Here is a 10,017-nt window from a genome sequence, read left to right on the forward strand (position 1 = left end):
GGGACTGGACCAAACAACTTGGAATGAAACCAGCATGTCTCCATCCATTCACAGAGACTAACTAGTTGGGATGGGATATTCACCAAAGGCCTAACTATTTGACTGAGGTTCTTATCGAGCTGCTGGAATTACTGCTGAAGAAGTAGGACATCAATGAAAAGGGTGCATAGAGGAAGGTATTTTTAATAGCTAATAAGGAAAAGTTACATTTATTATAGCACATAAAAATATGCTGATGCATTAAGTGCAGCATATAAATCCATTATGATATCAATCCATGAAATATACTATATTTTTATTCATGTTAAATTATGTATACACAGTGAAGGGAGCATATCTATTGAGTTGAGGTATAACAAAACAATCAAAACTGTCAGATGGATTTATTAATTTTACAGTGCCTAGAATTTAGCTAGGTACTTTACAGCACAAGTAGAAAGTCATGGTCCCTGGTGCAGGGACCTATTATCCAGGTACTTATATGGCTTTCAAAGTATTTGACCACCTCCAAAAAGTTAAAATGATGATGCTGTCTCTTTTTCTGCCACAGTAAATTGGAGATTGGATAATCTACCTCTGCGCTTGATGCAGTGCATATGGGGTAATAGGAAGGGGTAAATGAAGACTTATAGGGTTACAGCCATAAAACAATGCTAAGGTGTTCTGGAGGCAGGAAGGCAGAAACCCCAGAACTATTTTTTCTTCTGTGTACACCTCTGGGTTCATCAATGTCTCTTCTTCAGGACCCTCTCCTTCAACACTCTTTCCCTGCAGAGCAGGAATGGATAGAAGAGTACCATCATCTGCTGCTGCTACATGGGGATAAGGTATCCTTTGTGCTATTGCCATGGATTTGCTATTATCCTCTTGCCTCCAGGGCTTTTGGGAACCAGCCCGCCATGTTCATGCCTATAACTTGTATGCAAGCTTTGAGTTCTTCTGCATGTGCTGATCAGAGGCAGGATGGATCACTGGTTGCTGTAACTCCATATGTTTAACACTCAGCTGCCTTGTCCTTTGTGATCAGAGACTGCATCAGCAAGTGAACAGAAGAGCTACACAGTGCAGCTGCAAGCAGGCCAATATTTGGAGAGGTGGGGTATCCAGTCTGAATGAGGTAGAGGACATTACCAGGAAAAGGAAAAGTTGAATACAAGCCCCTCATCTTCCCAGTGAGTGTGCCCATCTCTGCATATGGCCCTGGGAAGGGAAATAGCATGGATTTGGAGTGGTCCAGGGTGGGGAGGAAAGCCAGCTTGCGTCACTTTTCAGGAAGATTAGAGTGATGGAAGGTGTTTGGGTCTGTCGTGGGGGACTGAGCAGGATGCTGAGCAGCTAGGAAGAGGCAGCAATGAAGAGGCAGAGATGTACACATTAAGGACTATGATGGCGGGGGAGGGGGCAGGGGAAATGTCTGAAATGTGCAATTTCAGTTCCTCGGTACCCTTGACTGGGGATATTCATGGTCGGTGCTGTAAAATATTTGTAAGCCTTACAAATGAATTACTTTTAGCCATATCCATGTACCTTTTGTATTCACTTCCAGTAAGTGTTCAAGCAATTAAGTTTTACTCAAACATCTATGGGCACCACATTTTAATTTGAATGTGCAAGCATTTGCACCAGATGTGCTTGCTCATTCATCCAGTCAGGGAGCAAGAACAATACCATATGGCTCATCAACTAAACACAGTTAAAATATCAAATATAGAAATCTGAATACTCACCATGAATTCTTCACATAGAATGAAAAGGCGACTGAATAATTCTAAATACTACAAGGAGCTTCCAATCTGCTAATGGATATTCTGTAAGAAACAAATAAGTCCTTAAGTACGTTATTTGCTGTGAAACGTTTGCTCGGCTTCAATTAGAACAAAGCTGCTTCTTCAGCTGTATGAGCTGGACAAAGTATTCCAGTAACAGTCTCATTGACCGAGTTTCATTGCCATGAACTGAGGGCTCAGTAACTGGGAAGGCTGCACTGTACTGACATTTCACCTTTGGAGACTTAAGTGCAATTTTAGAGGGGTAGCTGTGTTAGTCTGTATCCACAAAAACAATGAGGAGTCCAGTAGCATCTTAAAGGCTAACAAGCCAATTTGGGCACAAGTCCAAATAAATCAGTTAGTCTTTAAGGTACCACTGGACTCTGTTGTTTAGGTGCAATTTTGTGATTAGTCAACAACGGAAATGATTTTGTGTTACAGAAGTGACAATCAGTGCCTTATTTGGCATAATTCTCATTCTCTACTCAGGATGAGGATAGCTGCCTAGCAGGTTTTAGCTGCAAGGCCACAAATGTGAGATGCATTGACAGCTGTGTCTGGCCTGTGCTATCAGCCCTTCTCCTTCCAGACACAAACATGTTCTGAACAAATGTTTTGTTTACATGTATTGCAGTGGCACACTTTCCTCTGACCTGACCTCAGACATAGAATCCCAGTAGGCAGTTTGCTGGCTCTCTCTGCTTTGCTTGGTGGTTTCAGATGTACTGCAAAGCAAAGAAAGTTTTTCTTGGGCCCCCCATGAAAGACATGATACTCCAAAGCTGCAGAATTACAGAGAGTCCTGAGATAGGGAGACACAAACTGAATGAATACACCAGGCACTGTTATTATAGCTAAAGGACATCGAGAGCATAAGCAAGACCCTAACTGCTATTTCCCCAATGAATCAAAGAGTTATCACCTGAAGTACTTGGATAACCACCTTCTAAATAATGCAGGCCAGAGTGGGGGATGGGAGTATGGAAGTCAAGCTTGAAATTAAATATTTATTTAAATGTGTGCACTTGCTTGATGCACCCTTTACATAATTTAGATTGCTGTTCCTGAATGCTCTGGGGTAAGAAAGTTTTCCTGTAATGCTGACACTTGCCCATTAACTCTCCCATAGCACCACTTCAGAGTATGATGCCCAATTTTATGATTTCAGCTGGATCAAGACTTGTTAGTGTGATACATGGGAGACCTCCCAAGAAAAATTCAGGTGGGAGCTCACAGTGATGTTCCCTTTGATATGAATCTGAGGTAATATCCCAGCATGAAACTAGGGAGAAATGGAGGTGTTCTTTAGAGAAGAAATGGAAGTCAACATGTGATCACTTGTGGTCATTAAAAAACTTGTAACATTGTTAGGAGTATGACTGTGAGCACTCACGTACTGGACAAATGCCTATTCACAGAATTATCATTTGCCTCTCCCCCCCCCGCAGATTTAGTATGAGAAATAATTGATTCCTGGCCTACAACATTGCTGTATGGTGAAGATTTGTTTCATTTCACTAGTGGGTGAAGCGATTCTTATCTAAATAGTCTGTAAAGTCTGTTAAAATACTTCTAAACAGAGCAGTTTGAATGAATTATTAATTATATCATACTTAACTGTAAGCCCTGCAATACATAGCACAACAGGTAGTGTTTAGCATTCAGCAGCAGAGGCTTTGCAGCAGGGAGTGTCCTAAATAGAGTTGGTTGAAATATTTCATACAATAGTTTCTGCTGAAAAATAAGGTTGTCAAAAAACATCAATTCCAATGAAAAAAAGTTATTTTGGCATTCCCTTCAGGAAAATCAAGGAGGAGTATGGGTTGTTTTCTTCATTCATATTGACATTTTGAAATGACAACTTGTTTCATTTCAATACAAGTCATCCAAAAATTCAAAACAATGCAAAATCAGCTTAAAGTGACATTTTGGCCGTAGGTTTCAAAAATCCAAAACTAAATGGCTTTTTATGTTGCAATACCAGTTCCAAGAAAACATTTTCATCTTGTTCTGATTTAAAATGTATTTTTTTAATATATTGATGCCAAAATGAAAGCCATTGGAAATCAAAATGAAACAAAAAATGTCTTCATTTCAAAATTCACGTTTTTCTTTTGAATTAGTTCAAAGTTTTTTTTTTCCACAGAAAATTCTTCCAGCCCAAAAAACTTGTGAACAAAGATCTTTTATTCAAAATTGCTCATGGGAAACATTTTTCTGACCAGCTCTAGTCCTAAATCATTTCACCTTCATGGACACTTAGAGCAATTTTAATTGGCCGCAGATAGAATACTATGAATTCCACCTCAACTAGAAGGAAATTAGTGATTATGTAGATCCTTAAGGATTAGAAACAAATTTGAACACTGGTTTAAGATATGCAGATGACAGTTTTTAGAAGCAAGGTCACAGTGAGACTGAGCTGTTCTTACTTCCCTGCTAATTTGCAAAAAAAAAGCCTCTAAGGATTCCCTTGACCTACAGCAGTGAGATTGAGAAACAGATTGGTAAGGAAATCAGAGAAATAGATCAAGAATAGTAGTTAGTCTTGCCTATGATTTGATGCTTGCTCTATGTGCAATTAAAAATATTTAGAAGACAGTACAACTATAAAAGGTTTTATATTTTAATAAATTAAAATTTTATTGTATTTTTCAAAACATTCATGGAGTGGTCTTGTCAAACACATTCACCCTTTGCCTAAATCCGCTCCCATTTAAGTCAATGATTACTCCCAGTGAAGTCAATGGGAGGTACGAGTTAAGCTAATGTTGAGAATCTCACCCATTGCAAACAAACAATTAACTGTTAATTGTACATAGAATAGGTATCCAAAAATGAAGACAATGTGAAAACATGTAACAATACTATACAGGATGACATTTTACAAGTACCCACAGCCAAATGCTAGAAACACGTTCAGACATGCTCAGTTTTGAGCATAATTGATCTATTTAATCAAAACATTATCTTAGAAAGTGAATGAGTTTTCCTCACCATTGAGTTATCAGATAGACAGTTTTGGCACTACTCCATCTAGCGGTTAAATGCAGAAACTCCTCCTCTCACAAGTTATAATCATAAGCTACTGCAAAGAGTACGTGTTTGTACTTGGCATTGTTTGGGCAGGTTTGTAGTTAGTGCAATGAAAAAAGTCAGTGAGTTGGCTTTGATTTATTTCATCACTGACACAGTATGTTACCCTTAGTAAGGAAGCATCCTACAGGGAGTGTTGTAAGGGAGGCTGAATGAGAATGAGGTTAATTTAGATGGAAGTTAAGGGATATTAGATAAATCTAAGGGAAAGTGTTGTATCAGAAAGCTTAGAGGTTTCACTAAAGTTTTCCAGGGCAATATAGTTGTAGGGAAGGGTAGGCAGAAGTCAATGTAAACACCTCCTAACATCCTCAGTCAAAATATCGACCATATCTTATTTTCTGAATCCAGTGCATTCAGAGGTGTATAAAATTGATTTCATGGGGGATTTATGCAACCTCTGTGACCCCAGCCCTCACTTTCTTTGCATTTGCAATCCTTAAGTGTCACTTTAGAATTCCAATTTAGGTGGAAATCATGTGAAATTCAAATCTACATCTGCATCCAGATCTGGGCTCAGGAGCCAGGGTTCACTCCTGTACAAATGGGAGTCTTACCTCTGACTTCTCTGGGTGCATGATTGGGCCGTGAAGTCAAACTCTAAAATGGATTACAACCAGAAATCTAAACACCCTGAAATTAAGGAAAGTTTAAATTCCACTGGGATTTGAGAAACTTAAGGTTTGAAAGGGGCTTTTATTATTATACTGTAGTTGTGCCTAGAAACCCTAACCAGTGATCATTGTGCTATATTTTGAATAACTGGTCACTAAGATGGTCCTTTAAGACTGTTGGATGAAAGGAACTATAGAAGTGCATATATTATAATCCTAATGGGACATCCTATGACCCCAGCCCTAACTAGGATAACAATAAAACTTCAACTAGAAACAAAATAATATTTACAAAACATTAATTTCCTTGTTTCCATTCAAACCATACAGCTATGAGTGATCTGGTTTAGAAGAAAGAACCTTGTTTTTCTACACTGTGCTTTGTGTACTATTTGGGTTAAATTAAGACAAATAATCCAGACAGTGTTTTGCTTTGATAGCAGTAATTATTGGCATCAAGAAAATATTGCCCTATTGTTTTTAATGGGAAGAATTCAACATAAATGTTTTTTTGATCAAGTTAAGGAGGTGATGTCATATACTGAGGGCTAGATATTCAAAATAAACTACAAGCAAGTAGTTTTGGCTGACTAGCATGTGTATCAGATGCACATCTGTGCATGTCGGCAAGAAAATTCTTTATTGTCACAGGACTTAAGAGTCACAGACTGGTTGATGATTTGTGCATCTTGCAAACAGTTGCACAAGCAACTAGACATTTCCTGAATGCTTCCCCTCCAAAAATAATTCTTCTAAGATTGGTAACAGATAGTTTTGATCACTAAACCACTCATTGATGTTAAAAGAGAGTTTTGCTATTTTACTTCAGTGATCCAAACAAGATTTTTGTCAAATGTTCTTCTAAAAGTTCTTCCTCAAAGATGCCCAAAATGAGGAAGTTATAGGGGTCATTGTCACAAGCAAACTAGGGAAAAGTGGTTTAAATAAAATTGCAATAAAATGGGTGCACAACTGGTTGAAAGACCATACTCAAAGAGGATTTATCAATAGTTCACTGTCAAACTGGGAGGATGTATCAAGTGGGATCCTGCAGTGGTCAGTAGTGGACACGGTACTATTCAATATTTTCATTAGTGACTTGGATAATGGAGTGGAGAATATGCTTATAAAAATTGCAGAGGACATCAACATGGGAAGGATTGCAAGCACTTTGGATGACTGAATTAGAGTTCAAAGAACCTCAATAATCTAGACAATTGATCTGAAATCAACAAGAAGAAATTCGTTAAAGACAAGTGCAAAGTGCTAGCCTTAGGAAGGACAAATCAAATGACCAACTACAAATTGGGGAATAACTGGCTAGCAGTAGACTTCTGAAAAGGACCTTGGGGTTGTAGTGGATCACAAATTGATTATGGATCAACAATGTGATTCAGCTGTGTATTAACAGAAATGTTGTATGTAAGCCAGGGTAGGTAATTGTCCTGCTACACTCAGCACTGGTAATGCCTCAGCTGGAGTACTGTGTCCAGTTCCGGGTGCTATGGTTTAGGAAAGATGTGGCTAAACTCAAGAACCTACAGGAGATCAGCAAAAGTGATAAAAGTGTTTGAAAACCTGACCTATGAGGAAAGGTTAAAAAACCTGGTCATGTTTAGTCTTGAGAAAGAAAGACTGAGCAGGGAAACTAGTAGTCTTTAAATATGTTATGGGATGTTATAAATTGTTCTCCATTTATAAAACACCTCCACTGAAGGTTTGACAAGAAGTAATGGGCTTAAACTACAGCAAGGGAAATTTTGATTAGATATTAGAAGAAAAAAAACCCCACCCTTTTAAACCATAAGGACAACTGAGTTCTGGAATAAGCTTCCAAGGGAGGTTGTGGAATCCCTTATCATGGGAGGTTTTTAAGAACAGGTTGGACAAACACCTCTCAGGGATGGTCTAGGTTTACTTTATCCTACCTCAGCACAGGGGGCTGGACTTAATGATCTCCTGAGGCCCGTTCCAGCTTGACATTTCTATGATCTCAGCAGCTAATATGAATCATTACAGGCTTTTTTCAGTACATGATTATTCTGATTATCTGAACCACTATGGTCATAAATTTCCTCTTATCCACCAGTGCTTGTCAATTACTCAGAATGTTTGTTTAGTTGTCAGACATTATTCAGCATCCCTATTAATATTTGGAAAAATTAATTGTTTTTGAATTGGTAGTGTTATTTGTGCCTAGCTGTGTGTCAGACTGCAGAGAAGCACGACGTTGCAAAAGCAAATATTTGTATACATTTTCATTTGCATATATAGATTTGTAGATCCCCCACATCCTGCCCATTTTTGAGAAGTTCTTAATTAGTCACATAATGCCATTGCATAGACTCTTGAACAGTCGAACTACTTATCACATCTACATTTTTGACTGAGAGCCTGAAAATATCCTTGAGACCCATTACCATTTTAGGCAAGCAATCATTTTGCCTAACATTTTCAAAAGTGACTTGTGATTTTTAAGTGCTCAGCTTGAAAGATCACCTGGGTTCAGCAGGTAGGAGGGGCCTGGGTTCCAGAGGGTGGGTATTAGCACTTTTTGAAAAACAGGCCCCTTTGTTGTCAAATTGGGCACAGTGACCAGGGCTACTCTACTCACTGTTGGATGACACAGTCTCCTGACAGTTCTGGGAATTAGCTCAGTCAGGCAGATGCCCTTTTCTGTGGGAACACACCATCAGTTTCTCCTCTGCAGCCCCTCTCTCGCTCCAGCATCCTCTTCATGACTCACCCCTCAGGCCAGGTCCCTATTGTGGTTTCCCCTTCCATGGGTGAGTGCATCAAGGTTCCTCATTTTCAGTAGTCTCAGGCAGTCTTCTGCTTCACGGCCTCACAGTGTCACTCCTACAGTGGCTGGTAGGGGAACCCAGGCCCACTCTCTACTCCAGGTTCTGACTCAGGAAGCCTCCAATACAGCAGCTAATGTCCATTTCCTGTACCTTGCTGCCTTTCCCTGAGCTGCTTTCATATCCCCTGGCCTTCCCCACACTCCTGGGTTTGTTAGTCTCTTCACTCCCTCCTCCCAGGGACTAACTTTTGGCAACTTATCTCAGCAGCCCCTTAAACACATCTCCTAGAGGGTGACTGCAGATTCCTTCCAGTTTCCTGTCTTTTTAGAATCCCCATCTTTTCCTCACAGGTGAGAGTCTCTCTCCAACCTAAAGCTCACCTGTTTGCAGCCTAATTAGCTGATTGGGCTCATCTGGCCCAATTCAGCTCTTGCTGGGCCAGTGCGGGGAGCACATCAGATCACAGGCACCCAAAACTGAAAGCATCCAAAATTCCTTTAAAAATCTTGGCCATTTTGATTACCTAACCCTGTGTAATTCTAATAAAAGGAAGAACATGTTTCCATCATTTCAGAACCCCCCTGAGTATATGTTATACTGCATATGACCTGGTGCTACTGTTATCTTTAAAACATTTACTAAAATTTCTTAAAACATGCCAAAAAGGCTGCCTTTTATGGAAAAGGTATTCTTATACAATACATTTAAAATAAAATGCAAATACCTAAGTCTGTTTCACTAATTCATAAACTCTGGGGCATTTGTAATAGTTTTTCTTTATGGAAAATACTTATAGGATTTAATAAAAATGACAACCTTTCTATTGCTTTTGAACAAGCCTATAGAATTAAATAGAGAATTACATCGTGGCTATAGAATTCACTAGGATGGTTAAAAAAAAACCTATGCAATATAAATAGCTAGTAAATTCTATAGCTTTTCAGAATAATAAACAACCCTATTGATTAAATCTGTCTTAAGTTCTACAAGACTTTTCCATAGGAATCATCATTATGAAACTTATAAGATCCAGAGTCTTCATTACAAAGCATGACGATCTTTCTAATAATATTTCACTAGTGTAGCTTATGTGTACTCAATATAAAATAAAGTAGTTCAGTGAAGAAATACAGTTTGTCTCCTCCAACTTGCAAAATGGAGATTCCCCCCAAATGGGATTACACCAGTTTAAAACTAGTCTGTGTAAGACTTGGCCCATCACTTTACTGCAGATCTACTCTGGTGTAAATTTGAGCAGATTTGGACCCTACATGTGGACATGGAAACCTTTCTTTCTAATTAGTTCTGCGGTTATGTCACTGCTAGGGATTGCAACCAAGGTAGTGCATTTCTCATGGTACTAATTCTAGAGCTGTGTCACCATTGTCACAATCAAAATGAAACTGGAAAAATATTGGACTGTCCCTATATAGCTCTGTTCCTAATTTTACCTGAACTGTTTAGAGATTTCACAACTGAAACTGCTTTCTCCATCTGTGAAGCATTTGCCTCTTCGAAAGATGCACAAAGCCAAACCTGAACAACATTTGAAGTAAATAAACACATTCTCCAGAAGATCCATTCGTTCCTGTTCTGCTACCCTCAGCTCTTATACTGTGGATTGCTGTAATGGGATAAGCAGCAGTACCCCTGCTAGCCAGTTGCTCCGATGGAAGGCAATTGTAGTAAGCCTCAGTGCTTCTGCAGCATCAATAAACTTTGTTTAAATAAAGT

At 39.0% G+C, this 10,017-nt stretch overlaps 1 long non-coding RNA gene across 3 annotated transcripts; it reads right to left on the reverse strand.

The window, feature by feature from the left end:
• Window positions 1-216: 216 nt before the first annotated feature.
• On the reverse strand, window positions 217-8,583 carry LOC119853561. 3 transcript variants are annotated; one of them, XR_005292128.2, is made up of 4 exons: window positions 8,226-8,583; window positions 2,428-2,571; window positions 1,728-1,808; window positions 217-1,200 (listed from the first exon to the last, which is right to left on the reverse strand). It is a non-coding gene; the product is annotated as an uncharacterized LOC119853561 (long non-coding RNA). The 3 variants fall into 3 exon arrangements; XR_006279575.1 differs by having other exon boundaries at window positions 217-1,108; window positions 8,094-8,583; XR_005292127.2 differs by having other exon boundaries at window positions 8,094-8,583.
• Between the last annotated feature and the right edge of the window lie 1,434 nt (window positions 8,584-10,017).

The sequence above is a fragment of the Dermochelys coriacea genome, chromosome 3, assembly GCF_009764565.3.
Source record: "Dermochelys coriacea isolate rDerCor1 chromosome 3, rDerCor1.pri.v4, whole genome shotgun sequence".
In the NCBI taxonomy this organism is placed as follows: domain Eukaryota; kingdom Metazoa; phylum Chordata; order Testudines; family Dermochelyidae; genus Dermochelys; species Dermochelys coriacea.